Consider the following 17,469-nt stretch of genomic DNA (forward strand, 5'->3'; position numbering starts at 1 on the left):
GTGAACTCTCAAGTGGTTTAGAAAGACAATGAATGGAACATTAATATTGTTACTCTCAATACTTCCGACAGCCTAGAGTTCTAAAATTCACAAAGAGAATGGCTCTAAGAAAAATATGCTGGGTGAAGGAGCAAAATCAGGCCAAATGATGAGATGCTGGAGGACTCCACATACTAACCAGAAACCTAACAGTTTCCCACCCAAACAGTGATGCAGAATCTATTCTGGTCCTCTGCCTGAATAAGCTAGAAGTAATCCATATTAGGCAAGACTGGGAGTTGACGTAGTACAAAGTTAGCTTTGCTTTCAACTAGAATTGCCTGGATAGTAAGTACATATAAATAAAAACTTCTTTCTCCTTAGGGGGGATTCTACTGCTAAGGGGGAGAAAAGATTGCCCTCCCAATTTTTGCATATATTCAAAATGCACATTAAATGGTTGTCGCAGTAAGTGTGGCTGTGTGAGAGCGAATATGTGAGACAAAACTATATGGCTCTGTTGTTGATGGTGGTGGATTTTGTTCGTTTGTTTGCAGGTTAGTTGGTTGGTTGATTTCACAATTTTTTTTTAATAGTTATATTTAAACTGCCAATCAGAAAATGTAAAACATTGCTTAGGGGATGAGTGATAAAATTTTTTTCTTCCCTCTATTTTTCTATATTTTTATTAATGAGGTGTTATTCCTGTGATATGGAAATGCAAAGAATGTCTTATGTAAACAAATCTCTAGGTGATCAATGAAAAATGTTTTTTAAATGTTACCAAAAGCTGCATAATTGAAATGTGAAAATGGAAGGTGGGGAGAAAAGACAGCTTTACTAGCAGGAAATATCCTGCTCTGTGTTCTTTGACAGATGTCCAAGTGTCAGCCAAAGGTTGGACCTGCAGGGCAGATAGTGAAGCAAAAATTTCAGCTTGAGTGAAGCCATTACCAGTTCCTGTCAAACACAGGGGTAGGGGTTGGGGAGGAGGGGGGCAGAAAACTCATTGACTGCAGGGCCTGACAGGTAACATCAAGTGAGCAGGTAAGACACCTTTACTAAAACCAGGTAAGAGTAAGAACCACCCAGCTTAGGCTCTCCCCAATCCTTGAGCCTCAGAAACATAGCACAATAGATCGTTATTTTAAGCTGCTAAATTTGAGGGTAATTTATTAGGCAGTATGTCATGTATGGATGTGAGAGCTGGACTGTGAGGAAAGCTGAACGTTGAAGAATTGATGCTTTTGAAATGTGGTGTTGGAGAAGACTCTTGAGAGTCCCTTGGACTGCAAGGAGATCCAACCAGTCCATCCTAAAGGAGATCAGTCCTGGATGTTCATTAGGACTGATGCTGAAGCTGAAACTCCAATACTTTGGCCACCTGATGCAAAGAGTTCACTCATTGGAAAAGACCCTGATGCTGGGAGGGATTAGGGGCAGGAGGAGAAGGGGAAGACAGAGGATGAGATGGCTGGATGGCATCACCAACTCAATGGACATGAGTTTGAGTGAACTCGGGAGTTGGTGATGGACAGGGAGGCCTGGCATGCTGTGATTCATGGGATCACAAAGAGTTAGACATGACTGAGCAACTGAACTGAACTGAATAAATAACTAAATGGTTACTGACCAAACTGTACAGAATCATTCATGATAATAAGTGATAATAACTAAATCCGTTTTTGAAAAAGTGAGCAAGTGAAGTGGGGACAAAAATATTTCACTATCCTCCCTACTGTTTAAAAAAAAAAGAAGAAGAAGATAACATTGGTGACACTGACAAAAGGAAGAGGTTGGAACTTCTGGTCCAGTGGTTGGGTGTCTGCTTGCCAATGCAGGGGACACCGGGTCGATCCCTGGTTGGGGGTATTCCACACGCCTCCGGGAAACTAAGCCGGGGCACCGCACCTGCAGAGTAGCCTGTGTGCAGCAGTGAAGACCCAGCACAGCCAAAATTATTAAATTAATTACGTTTAAAAAAATAAAAAATAAAAAGGAGAGAAGGGCCTAGGCTGGACTGGATTTCAGCCCTTACTACAGGGTCATTGTTTTTTCATGGCTTGCACCATGCTAGCCCCCCCGTTCAAGAGATAGAAATCCCAGATTTCTGTGTGAACCTTTTCAATCTTGAAGACAAGTACTTCACATTTTTAAAAATTCTAAGAGCCCAGTAAACACTTCTGTGCCCCCATTTAGACCGCTGGCCACCAGTTTGCGAACCCTCGATCCGTGGCTGTTTTCTCGTGGGTTAGGCTGTTTTCCGGACCAATTAGGTAAGCCCAGAGCCTCGGTTTACCGGCGTACCCAGGCAGGGATTGGGGCAGATGGTTCCGCGCGGGCGCTGCCTAGGTATGCTGGCTCGGGCACAGCGTATCCTCGAAGAGTGGATACGAAGGGTAAGCGTTTGCATCTTTGAGTTCGGGGAGAAGTAGTCTCTGTGTGCGGTCCGGTGACCCGGGTCTGATCTGCTCAGGCGCGGGCGATTTGGGGGAAGTGAAGCTATAGGAGATGCCCCTGTGGAAATGCAAGTTTCTGCGTTATCCTCCTTCCAGCGTTTCCTGGGGGTTAGGCAGCCCTTCTCTTGCCCTCACCCGGGGCCGGAACAGAGAGGTGGACTCGAGGCTAGCTCTAGCGCCTGTCCTGTTAGAGAAAAGTTGGCTGGGAACCCTCCTCTAGCATTCAGCCATACAGGGGCTTGGAATCCCGGAGCCCAGTCGCTCGACAGGAGAGAAAGGGCGGAGAGCTGCTGGCCGCGACCTCCGCCAGATGTTGCCATGGCCACAGCGGACTTTTGACGGGAAGGGCGGTGACCACGCCCCCAACTTCCCTTCGCCGCTCGCCTTCTAGATGACGTCATGGGCGTCCTCGGCGCTGACTGGCTACCTCTGGGTCTGTCTCGCCTTTAAAGCAGCTATTCTCCCCCGGCCCCCGCAGCTGCAGCGGCCGTGTCGGCACCGAGAGCACCCTGCCGGGACTCTGGATCCGCCTCTCGCCCGGGTGGAGCGGCCACTGCTCCGGACAGCACCGATTACCGGAGAGAGGCAAGTGTTCAAGGATGCTTCACAGGTTTTCTTCCTTAAGCTCCAGCTCCCTCCCGAGTCCTCCCCACTCCTACCCGCACCTCCGCCCCCAGATATGCAGCTTTAGGGGAGAAGCGAGGAGCCGGCGGCGGGGTGGTGAGGGGCTTTCTTCCAGAGAGGAGTGGAAAGCAGCGATCTTTCTTCCAGGCCGTGGCGACCCAAACCAGGTAAAATCCCCACCAGGATCCCCGGTCCAGTTCTCTGCCTCAGGGCAAGGGTGTGGGGTTGGAGGAACAGCAGAGCGGAACTAAGGTTTCCCAGGATGAGCCTGGGGCTGCCTTGGGGGGCCGAACGGGGGCAACCGGGCTTGGCATCTGCCAAAGGTGCCGCAGCTGCCGCCAAATTCACGAAGCCGGGCGGGGAAGACGGTAAGGGCGCCTGGAAAGCAGGAAGCGGCTCCTAAACCTGGCACCCCAGCGCTCCAAAGGGGGTGCTCTACCCGCTCGGAGCTGTGGGGGCGTTTAGTTCTCGTACCCACTCCGCCGGGCGACGCTGAAACCCGGTCTGCCGTCTGTTTGGCTGGGTCTGGCGCCCCATCCGAGATGCGCAGCACCCCCAGACCCCGGAGTGCGCGGTCTCTGGCCACAACCTCCCCAAGCCCACCGTGGCCGCCGCCCGGTCTCCCGCGCTCCTCGCTTTTCAGATTCCAGATGCAAGCCGACCTGTTGCATGCAGAAAAGCGGCGGGGTGAGATGTTCCAGGTCTCTCCTCCCCGCCTTGCCGGCCTCCGCCCGCCACGAGATCTGACAGCCAGGAGCCCCCGGGACCTTGCGTGCAGACGCCGAGAGCCTAGTGCCCAAAGAGAAAACGCGTAAGTGCTGGGAGGCCACCGGGTAATCATCCCACTGCAAATTGCCGCATTGTGATTGTGGCAAATCATCCCGCTAACCCGGGGAAGGAAAAGGAGAGGCGCGGGGGACTGAGCCGGGCAGGGAGTCGAGTCTACTGCAAAAAGAGCATCCAGTGCAGACAAGTCCTAGTCTCGCCTTTTACCCTGGCGGCAGACTGAGCGCGTGCACTTTACGTCCCTACCTCGGAGTTAAAACGGGTCGGCCGATGGTCCCCAGAGCCCCTCCACAGCGAGTCCGAGACTTCAGCTTCAGCACCAGAGAGTGGACAGCGCCCTGCCGGTCTTCGCCCAAGGGTGGGTTCCCGCCAGTACTCTGCTTCCTAGCCCGGTTCCCCAGATCCCTCGCGAGGGAGGCCAGGAGGCGAGACAGGGTTCACCGAGAAAAGGAGGGGAAGGGTTTCATCTTCCCTATTTTCAGGAATTTAAGTATCAAATTCTGGGAGGGCATTCTATCGTCCCTCCTCTAAAAGCATTTGGAATAACTTGGTGCCAAGCACAAGCAGGATGTCGAAGAGGAAAGATGTGCTCTGGTAAGTGGTGAGCCTAGGCACAAGTGGGACAGTGGTTCTACCGGGGACCCCGGCACTGGTGTCCTGTGGAAGGTCAGGGCATCCAAGTCACATTCTCTCTACTGCAAACCCCCCTTCTCTCTCACTCTCCCCGAAGTCTCCATAGGCCTTAACACCGGTAAATGAAGAGAAAAGAGTGGGATGGTGGGAGAAGATATCGAGCTATGGAGGCCAAGGTAAAAACCACATTTTATCAGGGCTGGAACAACTTAGTGAAGATGACATCTGTCCAAATTGCACGTTGAGGTCTGTTTAGCCAAAGGAGCACGGAGTGCTCTTTGTGTTAGGAGATGAATGACTATTTTGCCAAGAAGGAAAATAGCCATCCAAGGGAAGATGTTATCACAAAAGGGGGCTAACAGAGGTGGGGGAGGAAGAGAGGGGGACAGGACCCCCCCAACTAGAGTGTGGTTTCCAGGCAACCAGCCCAGCCTCTTGTTTCCGTGGTTACAGTGAGTGGAGGGGCTTTGGCTATTGATTTATCTGGAAGCAACTTTATTCTTGAAAATACCTGCTTTGGAGCTCCTTCCTTCCCTGGTCTGGATGTGAGTCAACAACCGCTTCCTCAAAATTCCTGGGGGTTAAGAGTAAATCCTGGAAGGCAAATTTTTTTTCTTTTAAATCAAGGTGCCTGGTGAAGCAAGTACCTTTCTGCCACCTCAGTCCTTCCTTTCCTCTCTCCCACCTCCTTCAGAAAGGTAATCATATCCTACCCTGTCCTTTCTCTGGGGTTTACTGGGGCTTTTATTTTTCTCCTATGATCCTTTAGACAGAAGGGCTCATCCGCGGCCACCCCAGCCCTGTGTGCTTTGCTTTTTTCCCTTTACATGAGAAAGACACATTTGTTCTTCATGAATTGGAGGGAGAGAGGACACTGTCCAACAGTGTCTCCAGTAGAGAGAGGCTTTTCCCTTGTTTTGGCAGTGATTCCTTCCTCCCTAAACACCCCTCATGCTGGAGAGGGTGAATTCTTGATCAACCCCCTCTTTTCAGACCACAGACCACACAGAAACCACAGGTGGTAAAAATGGGACACCCTTAGCAAAAGCCATTTGCATCACCAGCATCAGATTCCTCAAAAATCTATTTTCTTTCTCTTCAGCTCTGCCTTCATAATTAGGAAATGAAGCACTTAAAGCTTCTAATCTTCTGAGCTTTTCATTTCCCTGGATTGACAAACGCTGATTTTGCTTTTCATCTATCAGACTAGTCTGCCTGCATTCATTCGCAGTATCTGGGTAGAAAATCACTTTACCCATCATTTCTCAAAGGCAGATGTAACATTCTCAGGATGACTTAAGGGGAAATTGCCAGTAAGTCAGAACAACCTGAGCTCTGTGTGCTACTTTACTCAGACTACTTCTTAAGAGCCATGAACTTTCTTTTTCTACAGTAAAACCTTGTTTTAAACTGAGCTATCATTTGACAACAGAGGAATAGAGGAAATCTCTCTTCCAGGCAGTAACTATCATTTTTATCTTTGTTGCTCTGCATTACAGACACACATATCTTTACTTTTCACCTTTTCTTTCACTCATTGCTAATGTAAATTTAAAAAAAAATCATTTTAATTCCAGACTAAGTTGAACGCCAAAATTATCCTCCATGGGCTGGCTAGATATAATTTTGGGGACATTTACATTAAAATGCTTTCCCCTCACACGTTACTATAGAAACTTCTTTTTAGTTCAGACCAGACAGCTGGTCTGCTTTTTGTACTTTTCTTCCCAAAGAAGTGCCTTCCTTTATGAATTCTCTGGGGCAGCTATCATTGATCACATCAATAAAATCCCATAGCAACTGTGTTTTTTTTTTTTAAATTATTATTCCTTTTCTGCTCATTTTCTTTATGGACAAAGGGTCTACTTTCCTTTCAAGAGGAGAACTGAGATCTTACTGGCCAGAAGGGAAGAAGTATTCTTTCATTGGTTGTTGTGTGTTGCCTTGTCAACCAATCAGAGGATGCCATTTATCCTTTTCTGACTAGCTAGGTGAGCAGGGTACCCAGAATGATTGAATCTGCTTTAGTACCATCCAGTAGCAAAGGATGGGACTCAGAGTTCTGAGACCCAGGATGTGCTATTTGCTTTGGCCAACTCAGATTCATTGGACTTGCAAAGATGACTTCTGTAACCTAGTTATTTGTAGCTTACTCGAACACATCTGAATTACATATTATTCTTTTTCAAAAAATTTTATTTTATTTTTGGTCGAGCTTGGTTTTCATTGCTGTCTGGGCTTTCTCTAGTTGTGATGAGCAGGGGCTACTCTCTAGTTGCGATGTGCAGGCTGCTCATTATCCTGGCTTCTCTTATTGTGGAGCATGGACTCTAGAGCTCAGGCTTAGTAGCTGTGGTGCTCGGGCTTAGTTGCTCCACAGCATGCAGAATCTTTCCAGACTGGGGATCAAACCCCTGTTCCCTGCATTGGACAGGCAGATTCTTAACCGCTGGACCATGAGGAACTCCTGAATTACACATTATTCTGTGAATTTTTTTCATTTTAAAATATATTATGATCATTCTTCCAAGTCCATGCAGATTATGAGTATCAGCACACCAATGGTCCAGGGATCTTTGTGATTTCCTTTAGAAGTATAGAATTTATCCCTAAGGGATTTGGTGAAAATTTGGAGAGTTGAGGTTGGGAAGCTAGAAGAGGAAAGAGCTTTGTTCCTTATGATGAACATATATCTCAGCATTTGGATTCATTCTGTCTAACTTTGATGTCCCTGGTAGTTTTATTTGTTTGTTTTTCTATATTAATTCTTCACAGCTGTCTTCTGGCCTGCATTTTCAGTGACAAAAAGGTGGATAGATGGAGACAATGACCCTCTAATTTGGTGTAAGAGAAGACATAACTTTCCAGGAAGGCTGTGACAGGTAGGTGGTAGAGATCCCTGGGACTGGAGATTACCCAAATCTCTCATGGTGCCCGAGTTGGGCAGGTCTTTTTTTTTTTTTCCTTTCTCCCTCTTCCAGATAGTCTTGCTTAGGGATGCTCACATTAGTCTCCACTTCTCAAAAAGGAGGGGCGCGTCAAAGTTCCTTCTCTTCCAAGACAGGAATCATCTGGCAACAGCTTGAGAAAACTTAAGGTAAGTACAGACCCCACTGGTCCGTCTTCCCTTGTTCTTGGCTGGAGGGGATCCTGGGAGTGGACAGAATCTCCACCATGATGGTGCTATCAAGAGCCACCTCCTTTAGTGACCCCATCTATGCCAGAGTCTGACTGGGGCAATGACCAAGCTCTAAGCCTTTAATAATGGGCGCTATGTCACGTATGCGTTTGGAGCCTGCACCCTCCCCCGCCCCTCTCTTCCATATTCCCTAGCTCTCTTCACAAAAAGATAAATGAAGGCTCCGTTACTTGTCTCCATGGTTACATGGAATGGCCACCCTGAGGATCCCTATCACCCCTTACTGTCGGAAGGAAAAAGAGAGGAGGGGTTCGGGGATCTTTGTGAAGGAGGAAACCATGGAAACAAGCGTTGCTAAGGGGATGGTTCTAAATTCAGAGGAAAGAAACAAAGTGGGGAGAGGGAGTTGATGGGCTCAAGGGCAGGTCAGTTTTTCAAGGTACATTTCTCTGAGGCTTCAGCAGCCTCTTTCACTTCTTGCATCTTGCCCTCAACCCAGATGGAGCCCAGAGTTTAAAAATTTTAGAAAGCTGGGGCCTCTGTCAGGTTCAAATCCATCTCCGTCGGTCCTGCAAGGAAAAGGCCAATGACAGTGGGTTTATTGTGTTCACACCTCATGATTATACTTTTATCTCTAAACTCTGCCTCACTGCTGATCAGTTTCATCTAATATGAGCCAGGCTCTTGCGAGGCTTTGGAAAATAATCATCAGCAAAATAGTCCCTGCTTGCATGGTGAGCTGATAGCAGGACAGTCCCTTGGTGACTTTAGAGCCAAGATTTGCTCACATGGACTGGACTGGACAGTCGTGCATAGCAGGATATGGCAGTGTCCAGGAGTCTCTCCAAACTCTCTTTGTAATACCTTTTAGCTTATTTATTACTATCTGAAGTTTACCTGAGAGCTTGCTGGGAAAGGCCAGTTTTTCCTGGGAATACTTAGGGCTCTAGCCCCTCCAGTGAACCTTCACCTTGGTTAGCCATGCCCTCTGATATTAGCACTCTTGTCTCTGAAACGGTACATCAAGGATGATGAACTAGTCCTCTCTCAACAGAGCCAAAGCGACTTAGGTTTTTTTGGTTTTAAACTTTTTGGCTGCAGCGCTCAGCATGCAGGATCTTAGTTGCTCCACCAGGGGTTGAAACTGCACCTTCTGCAGTGAAAGCTTGGAGTCTTAACCATCCTGGTGACTCAGAAGGTAGAGAATATGCCTGCAGTGCAGGAGACCTGGGAAGATCCCCTAGAGAAGGAAATGGCAGCCCACTCCAGTATTCTCGCCTGGAGAATACCATGGACAGAGGAGCCTGGGAGGCTACCGTCCAAGGGGTCGCAAAGAGTCGGACACGACTGAGCGACTAAACACACACACAGTTATTTTCTTTTACAAGAAGTTAATGGCAATAAATCCCTCTTTCTTCCTTGATGACTTAGCTGGGATGGGGAGCCCTCAAGACCCTGCACCTTAGAGCTGCAGAGTTAGCACCTTGGTAGGGAGTGGAGGGGGGCCAGTCTTAGCCTCCTGGGGAGGGACACCCCTCTCCCCTCTCTTATATCAGGCTGACTGCTGGAAGGGGCTGGGCCTCCCAGCTGGGTGCTGCTGGTCTCCTCCACATCCCCTGCTCTTCAGTTGCTCTGGGCCAGCCCTTCCTCACTCTGGGCGGAGAGAACCAGCCCAGAGATGGAGGGTTGGGCTACAGAGGAAGAGCCTGTAATTAAGAAGAGAAAGAATTAAAAGCAGCACAGAAAGGGAAGGGTAATTATCCTTCAGCTGCTGCAGAAATACAATTAGGGCCGTGCTCTTGGAGCCGCCAGGATATTGTGGCTTTGGCTAATTAAGAAGCGGATATCCCCTGCCAGGACAATTAGTGGCCTGCCTGGCTGGCAGGGGCCCTTTCCCTCCCCTCCATCAGGGTCCAGGCCTGGGGAAATGAAGCACGGAGCCCAGCTTGGGGGGTGGGTGGGACGGGGTGGAGGTGGGGGGGGGGGCGGGACTAGAACCCCTTCTACCCAGTCTCCCGCACCGCTTCCCCTTTTTCCTCCCCTTTCTAGTCTGTGAGGCCCAGCACCCCTACTCCCACTTCATTCAGAGCTGTGGCTCTGTGAGTACAGAGGGGATTGTCACCCAAGGCCTTGACTGTAGACTTGGGTAGAGATGGGGGTTCCTGGTAGAGACAGGTCGCCATAACCTGGAGCTCTTTGTTTTTCCCTTCTGCATAATAGCACAGAGCTTTGTGATTACCCAAGCAAGGCTGAGAGATGAGCCGCCTGCTGCAACCCTTTAAAAATTACAACCCCCTATCATTATTAAGGAAGTATTCTCATTATAGAACATGGAACCTTCCAATGAAAAAGAAAATAGGGAAACAATCCCTACTCCCCACAACTGATTCGAGGCTCTGGAGAATTCTGGGGTGGGGGAGGGGACGGGCTTGGACACAAGCTGGTGCAGCTGCAGGGTCAGGCTGGCTGGCGTGGGGTGGGTCCAGCGTCACGAATGCCTGGCGGGATGGGCCATGTGTACGCTGCCGCCGTGGAGCAGCCAGCCCCATCTGGAAGACTAGTGATTTTGTTGTTGTCTCCTGCACTCAACAACAAGTCCCAGTCTGCCGCATGGTGCCGGCCACCGCAGCGGGGCGGGGCCGGGGCCGGGCACTCCCTCTGCGGCTGTCCTTCCGTTAGGTTCTTTCTGCACCTTCTCTGTCTCCTAGCAAGCATCTCCGAAACTACCCTGAGCGCCCCTCTGGGCAGCACGCTTCAGGCAGACTCTTCCAGAAACAAGAACTGACTAGATTGTGGGGCGAGGGGTGGCCAGGGTCTCCATCCTCCCCAAGGAGGCACGTGCTCATGACCTTGGTGCCTGCGATGCTGTTGCGCTGCGGTCACCTGGAGGACACGCCTGGCCCTGGCCCGCTTGGACCTTGCCTTGCCTACCCGGGGGGAGAGGTGGACTTGTGTGGACAGACCTTCTTCCCGACCCCGGAATCTGCCTCTGCGCTGCTGAGTCCAGACGCATCACCAGGGGAAAACTGAGGTGAGGACGCTCACGACTCCAGCTGAGCCTGGACAGCAGTCCCCCACTATGGCAGAAGCAGTGGTCATCAAAACCATTTCCCAGCCTTTGTCTATGTCTCTGTGGGGGGGCGGGGGGAGGCGTTGCCTTGCCCTGGGATGGTCGCCAAGTTCCAGTGATGATTCTCTCCACAAGGACAAGTTTTTCAGCCAGCAAACTCAGATGTCCTCGTCAGTCCTTTCTGTGACTGAAGGTAAAAGGAGAAGGGGGTGGCAGAGGATGAGATGGTTAGATAGCAGCACTGACTCAGTGGACATGAATTGGAGCTGACTCTGGGGGATAGTGAAGGACAGAGGAGCCTGGCATGCTGCAGTCCATGGGGTCACAAAGAGTCGGACACGGGACTTAGCGACTGAACAATACAACAAAGTCCTTTCAAAGTATATTCCCTGCCTCCTCTCCACCCTGGAGGAGGCATTCCTGGGATCCTTGGGTCAGAAAAGGGAAGTGTTGGTCAGCAGCCTCAGAGGCAAAAAGACTCTTGGAAAGTCTTTTTTTTTTTTTTTTTTTTTTTTAAGAATACTAACACATCTTGCCAATTTAAATTGGGTTGGGAGCTCTACTCCTTCAGGGAACCCTAAAATCACAACCACTGCTGAGCTCACGTTTGCCTCTGCCACATGCCACCTGTGTGACCTTTGGCCAGACACTTGACCTCTCTGAACCAATTAGTCCTTCACGTCCATCCAGAGGTTGCTGTGGTCACTGTCTCAGCTCCTTTGAACTGGCTCTCCTAGTGCCCATTTCCTGCCTCTTAAATTCTCTTTATTCCAATCCTGCCTGAGGCAGGGGGGCAGCCAGTCCTATTAGAAATTTCATTCACACTTGGGAAGGCTGCAAATTGTTGTCACTCAGCAGGTGCGTGTCCTTCACTGGAGGAAAGGGGGCTGGGCTGGGTAGAAGGGGGCAGAAGTGGAGAAGCGGGAGAGGAGGGGGATCAAATCTCTTCCAGGGGTCTTCAGTATCCAGAGCTGCTATGGAGACAGATGGGAGAGAGATCCTGCCTCTGTGAAACAAACATCTGGCAGGGTGGGTCATGAGTGCTTTCCTGATTTGAGAGATGGACAAGAGTGCTGCTGTTGCTATGGGGCAAGGTGCACAACGGAGGGAGTGAGGCACTTCCTAGAGGGGTTGGTAGGGATGCCTGGCTTCCAAGTCAGACACACCCCAGTTCCAATCCTGGATGCATCACTTAGTGGCTGTGTGGCTTTGAGGTATGTGACTTAACATCTCTGAGCCTCAGATGTCTTTAATTATAAAAGGGAACTGGTCGTATCCACCTTGCCAGGTTATGATAATTAATTGAGAGAGGTGTGATAATATATAAGGGCACATGTAAATGCTCAACAGTAGTCTCTTTGCCTCTTCTTTCATAGTTTTTCTCTTCTGGCATCTGAGGGTACCCACAGGTCCCCGTCCTTGAACTAGGAACAAATGAGATCAACCACGTGTTGAAAGTGTAAGTCACATCTGACTCTTTGTGACCCCATGGACTGTAAGCCACCAGGCTCCTCTGTCCATGGGATTTCCCAGGCAAGAATACTGGAGTGGGTTGCCATTTCCTTCTCCAGGGGATCTTCCCAACCCAGGGATCCCATCTAAATGTTTATCCTTCCCCCCAGGTGAGTATTTTGCCCACTTCAGGAGGCTCAATATATATCTAAAGAACGACTATAGACCAAGTCTCCCACCTCCCTTTCCCCTTCCCACAATTTCCCATTTTAAAAATGCAGAAACCAAGACTTGGGTTGTCTGACTTACCTCTAGGTTACTCAGAAAAGCAGACAGCTTATTACTTCTTAAGGTAACTTTCTCGGAGTCTCAGAACAAAAAATGGTTCTTGATCCAAGGATCAGGTATCTGGGGTCCCTTACCTAAACCGCATCGCGGGGGGTTTTTTTGTAGCTGGCAGCCCGATGAACACGCGCGTTTCCAAGGATGAGCAGGGAGGCAGCGCCCTCTGCTGGGTCCTTCAGGTATCTGCGCTTTAGCGCCCGTTCTCAGTCTTGGCTGCAAACTAGAACCACTTGGTGAGCTTTAAAAAACCTCCAAAATTCAGTTCACATTGCGGGCTAGTCACATCGGAATCTTGGGGCTGTCACCCAAGTGTCAACATTTTTTAAAACTCCGCAGACAATTCCAATGTTCAGCCAAAACTGAGTAATAATTACAGATGAATTCTCTAAGTGAAGAAAATGTAGTCTAGAATGGAAAAACTAATGGTGGAGAATAAAATTCCCTTGGATCAAACCTTGCCAGTTTTCTATTAAAGATCAGTCATGTGGGGCTTCCCCGGGGGGCTCAGTGGTAAAGAATCCGCCTGCCAACGCAGGAGACAGAGGTTCGATCTCCGATTCTGAAAGATCCCACATGCCGTGGAACAGCTAAGCCCAGGTACCACAACTGCTGAGCCTGTGCTCTAGAGCCGAGAGCGGCAGCTACTGAAGCCCGAACACCTTAGCGCCTGTGCTTCCCACGAGGGAAGCCGCGGCAACAAGCCCGCACACCTCAACCAGAGAGCAGCCCCCGCTTGCTGCAAGTAGAGAAAGCCCTCACAGCAGCAAAGACGCAGCACTGCCAAAGATAGATAAATAAATGAAAAATCAGTCACGTGAGCCTTGACGCGGTTCTAAAAATACTGGAAACCTCAGGAGTTGGGGGTGAGGTAGGAGATAGATAGGCTCCAGGTTGGGAAATTCCGAATCAGCCAGCCTCCTCTTTGCATTTCCTGAGATAGGTGGGCTTCAGTAGAGGAATTTACAATCAGCTCCCTGTTTGCTCTTGGAAACGGAAGTAGCAACAGAAATAGGGTAAATAGCCAGTCCTTGTCTCTTGTAAACACCTCGAATAATCGAGGCAAGGATAAAGAGAGGCAAAAACTCTGAGTAAAGGATAAAGGAGATAGTACACATGGGCAGAAAGGTTCCTTGGAGTCAAAAGTCAGAGGATAATTCCAGGCCATAATGAGTCTTGCTCCTCCCAGAAGCCTTCACTTTGAGGTCCATCTTAGTAAGGTGTGCGTGCGGACCCCAGGGGAGGGTCCTGAGACAAATTAACCAGAGTGTAGCGGGTGGTACAAAGCAAGATGATTGGCCTGAGGGAATACAAAGACCTGGAAAACTGTCCCCTTGTTTATAAAAGATTCAAACTTCAAAGGTGCGGCTGTCTCTCCGAGCTCGCCCAGGTGTCTTTCCACACGTTCTTTTCTTTTCAATAAACTTTTTACTCTTTACCTTCTGTCTCCTTGCCTGAATTCATTCTTGAGTAGACAGGCAAGACTAGGGAACTTAGCCCTAACTGCTGGCTCCTGTGGTCCAGGGGTTAGGACTCCCAGTCTGGAAAACTAAAGGCCTTGCTTCCAGCTACCACTTGCTGCCACTTACTGCTGCGCGCGTCTGAAATCAGGGGAAGATATAGAGGTACCGCAGATAGGTGCAAAGTCACCGTGGGGTCAAGAATGCTAGTAGAGCAGGAGTGTGCTTGAATAGAATGAGTAAGTTACTTACGTTGGCTCCCAGCGTTGTGCCAGCTTCACACCCTCTAACACATCGGATTTTAAACTTGAAGATGCATCAGGAAGCTGTTAATCAGGTTGTTAAAACACAGACCGCCTGGGCCCCACCCACCCCTGAATTTCTAAGTCAGTGGGTCCAACCTGTTTCCAGGCGATCCCTAGGCTGCTGGTTGAGGACCACCCTTAGAGAACCACTGCTGCAAACAATGGCTGGATGGACACCCACCCTCCTGTCTGCACCGGATCCAGCCACATGGGAATCCCCATAGCATCCCGGATAGTCTTCAAAACAGGCATGAGGGATTTCCCTGGTGGCCCAGTGATTAAGACTTCGCCTTCCAACGCAGGCAGGTGTGGATTCAATCCCTGGTCGGGGAACTGAGATCCCCAATGTCTTGCAGCCAAAAAACCAAACCATAAAATGGAAGCAGTATTGTATCAAATTCAATAAAGACTCTAAAGACGGTCCACATTAAAAAAGGAAAAAAAGTCTTAAAAATAGGCATGCAAGGAAGGCAGAATGTTGCTTCGAGAGTTTGGCTTGATGGTTTGTAAGGGCAAAGCACAAGTCAAGTCATACGTCTCAAGTGCTGCTTGATGTACAAGGTAGAGGGAGAAAGGGCAGGACTTGGATCATGGGCTTTCCCGCATCAAGCCCGGCTCAAGGGGTCTGTTATAGGGGAGCCCTACTCTTTGTGGAAGGAGGAGGTAGGTTCATTTAAGGAATGGGAGGGTGAGGGCCCTAAAGTTTGAAGTTCACAGACAAGATATGCCAGTATTGGGCCATCCATGTTGTATACTTGAGGACTTCCAACTTTTTTGCTTGATAATGTCTTGTCATAACCCTTGGTAGTTATAAAAGATGTATTGGAAATATTGACTTTTTTTTTTTTAATGTGTCTGTATTCATTGGAAGGAGTGATGCTGAAACTGAAGCTCCAACACTTTGGCCACCTGATGTGAAGAGCCAACTCATAGGAAAAGACCCTGATGCTGGGAAAGATTAAACGCAAAAGGAAAAGAGGGAGGTAGAGGATGAGATGGTTGGGTAGTATCACTGACTCAGTGGATATGAGTTTGAGCAAACTGTAAGAGACAGTGGAAGACAGGGAAGCCTGGCCTGCCTCCACGGAGTCCCAAAGAGTCGGATGTGACTGAGAGACTGAACAACAGGGACTTCCCTGGAGGTCCAGTGGTTAAGACTTGGTCTTCCCTTGCAGGAGGTTTGGGTCTGATCCCTGGCCGGGGAGCTAAAATCCCACATGCCTAGTGGCCAAAAAACCAGAACATAAACAACAGAAGCAATATTGTAACAAATTTAATAAGAATTTTCAAATGATCTATGTAAAAAAAAAATCTTTAAAACATTTTAAAGATTTGTTTCAAACTGCTATATATATCATAGCAGTTTGATACCAACATTAACCATTTTTTAAAATACATGAAAAAAGCTCTTACTGACAATGTTAAATTTTATCTGAGCCCTGTGCTCCTGGAAAACATCAATGGTGCAATGGTGAAGAAATTTCCCCTATCCTTTTGTGTTCCAGAAAATAGTTACTGCAAAGAAATACGATGCCCCATATGACTGGGGTAAAACTCCTGGATTGAGTCCTGGCACCGCCACTCCAAATTCCTCTTCTTTGCCTCATTGGTGATTAACTCAACTGTTGGACCTATGGATCAATTGGAATAAAATGCTTATAACCAAACATTGGTTAAGCTTCTTTTCTTCCCTCAGGTCCCTTGAACTTTGGCCCACCCAGAGCCAGTTTATAATCCCTCTGGATCCCTCCAGAGAATAGGCTGGCCTCAGGGTAAAACAGAGAAGGCAATGACAACCCACTCCAGTACTCTTGCCTGGAAAATCCCATGGACGGAGGAGCCTGGTAGGCTGCAGTCCATGGGGTCACTAAGAGTCAGACACCACTGAGTGACTTCACTTTCACTTTTCACTTTCATGCATTGGAGAAGAAAATGACAACCCACTCCAGTTCTTGCCTTGAGAATCCCAGGAACGGGGGAGCCTGGTGGGCTGCCGTCTATGGGGTCGCACAGAGTCATACACGACTGAAGTGACTTAGCAGCAGCAGCAGCAGCAGCAGGGTAAAACAATCTCCAAATCTAATATCTACTGATATAAAAGGATCTGGTCACTCTTGCTTCCACAGTGTATTCTTTCTGGCCCTGTTTTCTCCTCCCTATAAAAGGAAACTCTTTTTGCCTAACTCTTAAGAATTAGCAGAGCATTTTCTCTATTGCAATAAATCTCTCCTCCCAATCATCCACCCCACTAATCCTTTCAAACAGTTTCTCCTTACTTAATCTGGATTTGTTTTTTTATTTATGTGCAACATTCTTTGTTCTTCTTCAACTTATATTTCCATTCACCTTCTGCTATGGCGTTTTATCCTAGCATCATCTGTTTTCATGTTTGGTAATATTTTCTGGAGAACCTGATCACATTTTAATGCCACGAAACTGTACATCCATTTGAACTTGTTAACACTAGAAAAATGTCTTGTGACCCATAAAGTTTCCAAATGTGATTCTTTTTTTCTGTCTTGTGACCCATAGGGGTCTCAGTGTTATATTTTTTCCTTCCGGATTGAGATATTGTTGCAATTATTTGTATTGCAAATGAGCAAATGATAAATACACAGCATTTCATTGTCCGAGCAATAATCTTTAAACATAAAAAGTAAATTTTCACTAGAAATGCCATTGGAAATGTGTCCCTTTAAGAGATTGAACCAGTTCTTTTTTCCATCAAATTTGTAAATCCAGGGATGATTATACTTTTTGTGAGAATGAGAAAGAGTTGGGCCTTCCATTTTGTTTTTATGGATGTAAGCACTAATAAACATTGTTCAGATAAAAGACAGAAGTGGAAGGAAGTTTTCCTAGCAATGACTCTCAATTCTTTTGATTCCTGATAATTATCCAGCCTCAAAACAATGTTTTTAATGACCTATTAGCTGACAACATGATTAAATCCTCCTTGGATCATAGCAAAAGCAAAGAATCGGAAACCAATAGACTGGTAGAAGGGTTTCTTGCCAGTCCTGGATCATAGCCCGTTGTTGTTGCTGTTCAGTTGCTGAGTTGTGTCCAGCTCTCTTGTGACCCCATGTAGCCTACCAGACTCCTCTGTCTATAAGATTTCCCAGCAAGAATACTGAAGTGGGTTGCCATTTCTCTCTCCAGGGGATCTTCCTGATCCAGGTATAGAACTCATGTCTTCTGCTTGGCAGATGATTCCTTA

General features: G+C 48.1%; 1 long non-coding RNA gene across 2 annotated transcripts; it reads left to right on the top strand.

Annotated features, from left to right (window-relative positions):
* The first annotated feature begins 2,914 nt into the window (after window positions 1-2,914).
* On the top strand, window positions 2,915-15,916 carry LOC132658156 (uncharacterized). Of its 2 annotated transcripts, XR_009597325.1 has the most exons (4): window positions 2,915-5,026; window positions 5,109-7,363; window positions 7,463-7,578; window positions 15,121-15,916. It is a non-coding gene; the product is annotated as an uncharacterized LOC132658156 (long non-coding RNA). The 2 variants fall into 2 exon arrangements; XR_009597326.1 differs by having other exon boundaries at window positions 2,915-7,363.
* The last annotated feature ends 1,553 nt before the right edge of the window (window positions 15,917-17,469 follow it).

Source organism: Ovis aries, chromosome 18 (assembly GCF_016772045.2).
Source record: "Ovis aries strain OAR_USU_Benz2616 breed Rambouillet chromosome 18, ARS-UI_Ramb_v3.0, whole genome shotgun sequence".
In the NCBI taxonomy this organism is placed as follows: domain Eukaryota; kingdom Metazoa; phylum Chordata; class Mammalia; order Artiodactyla; family Bovidae; genus Ovis; species Ovis aries.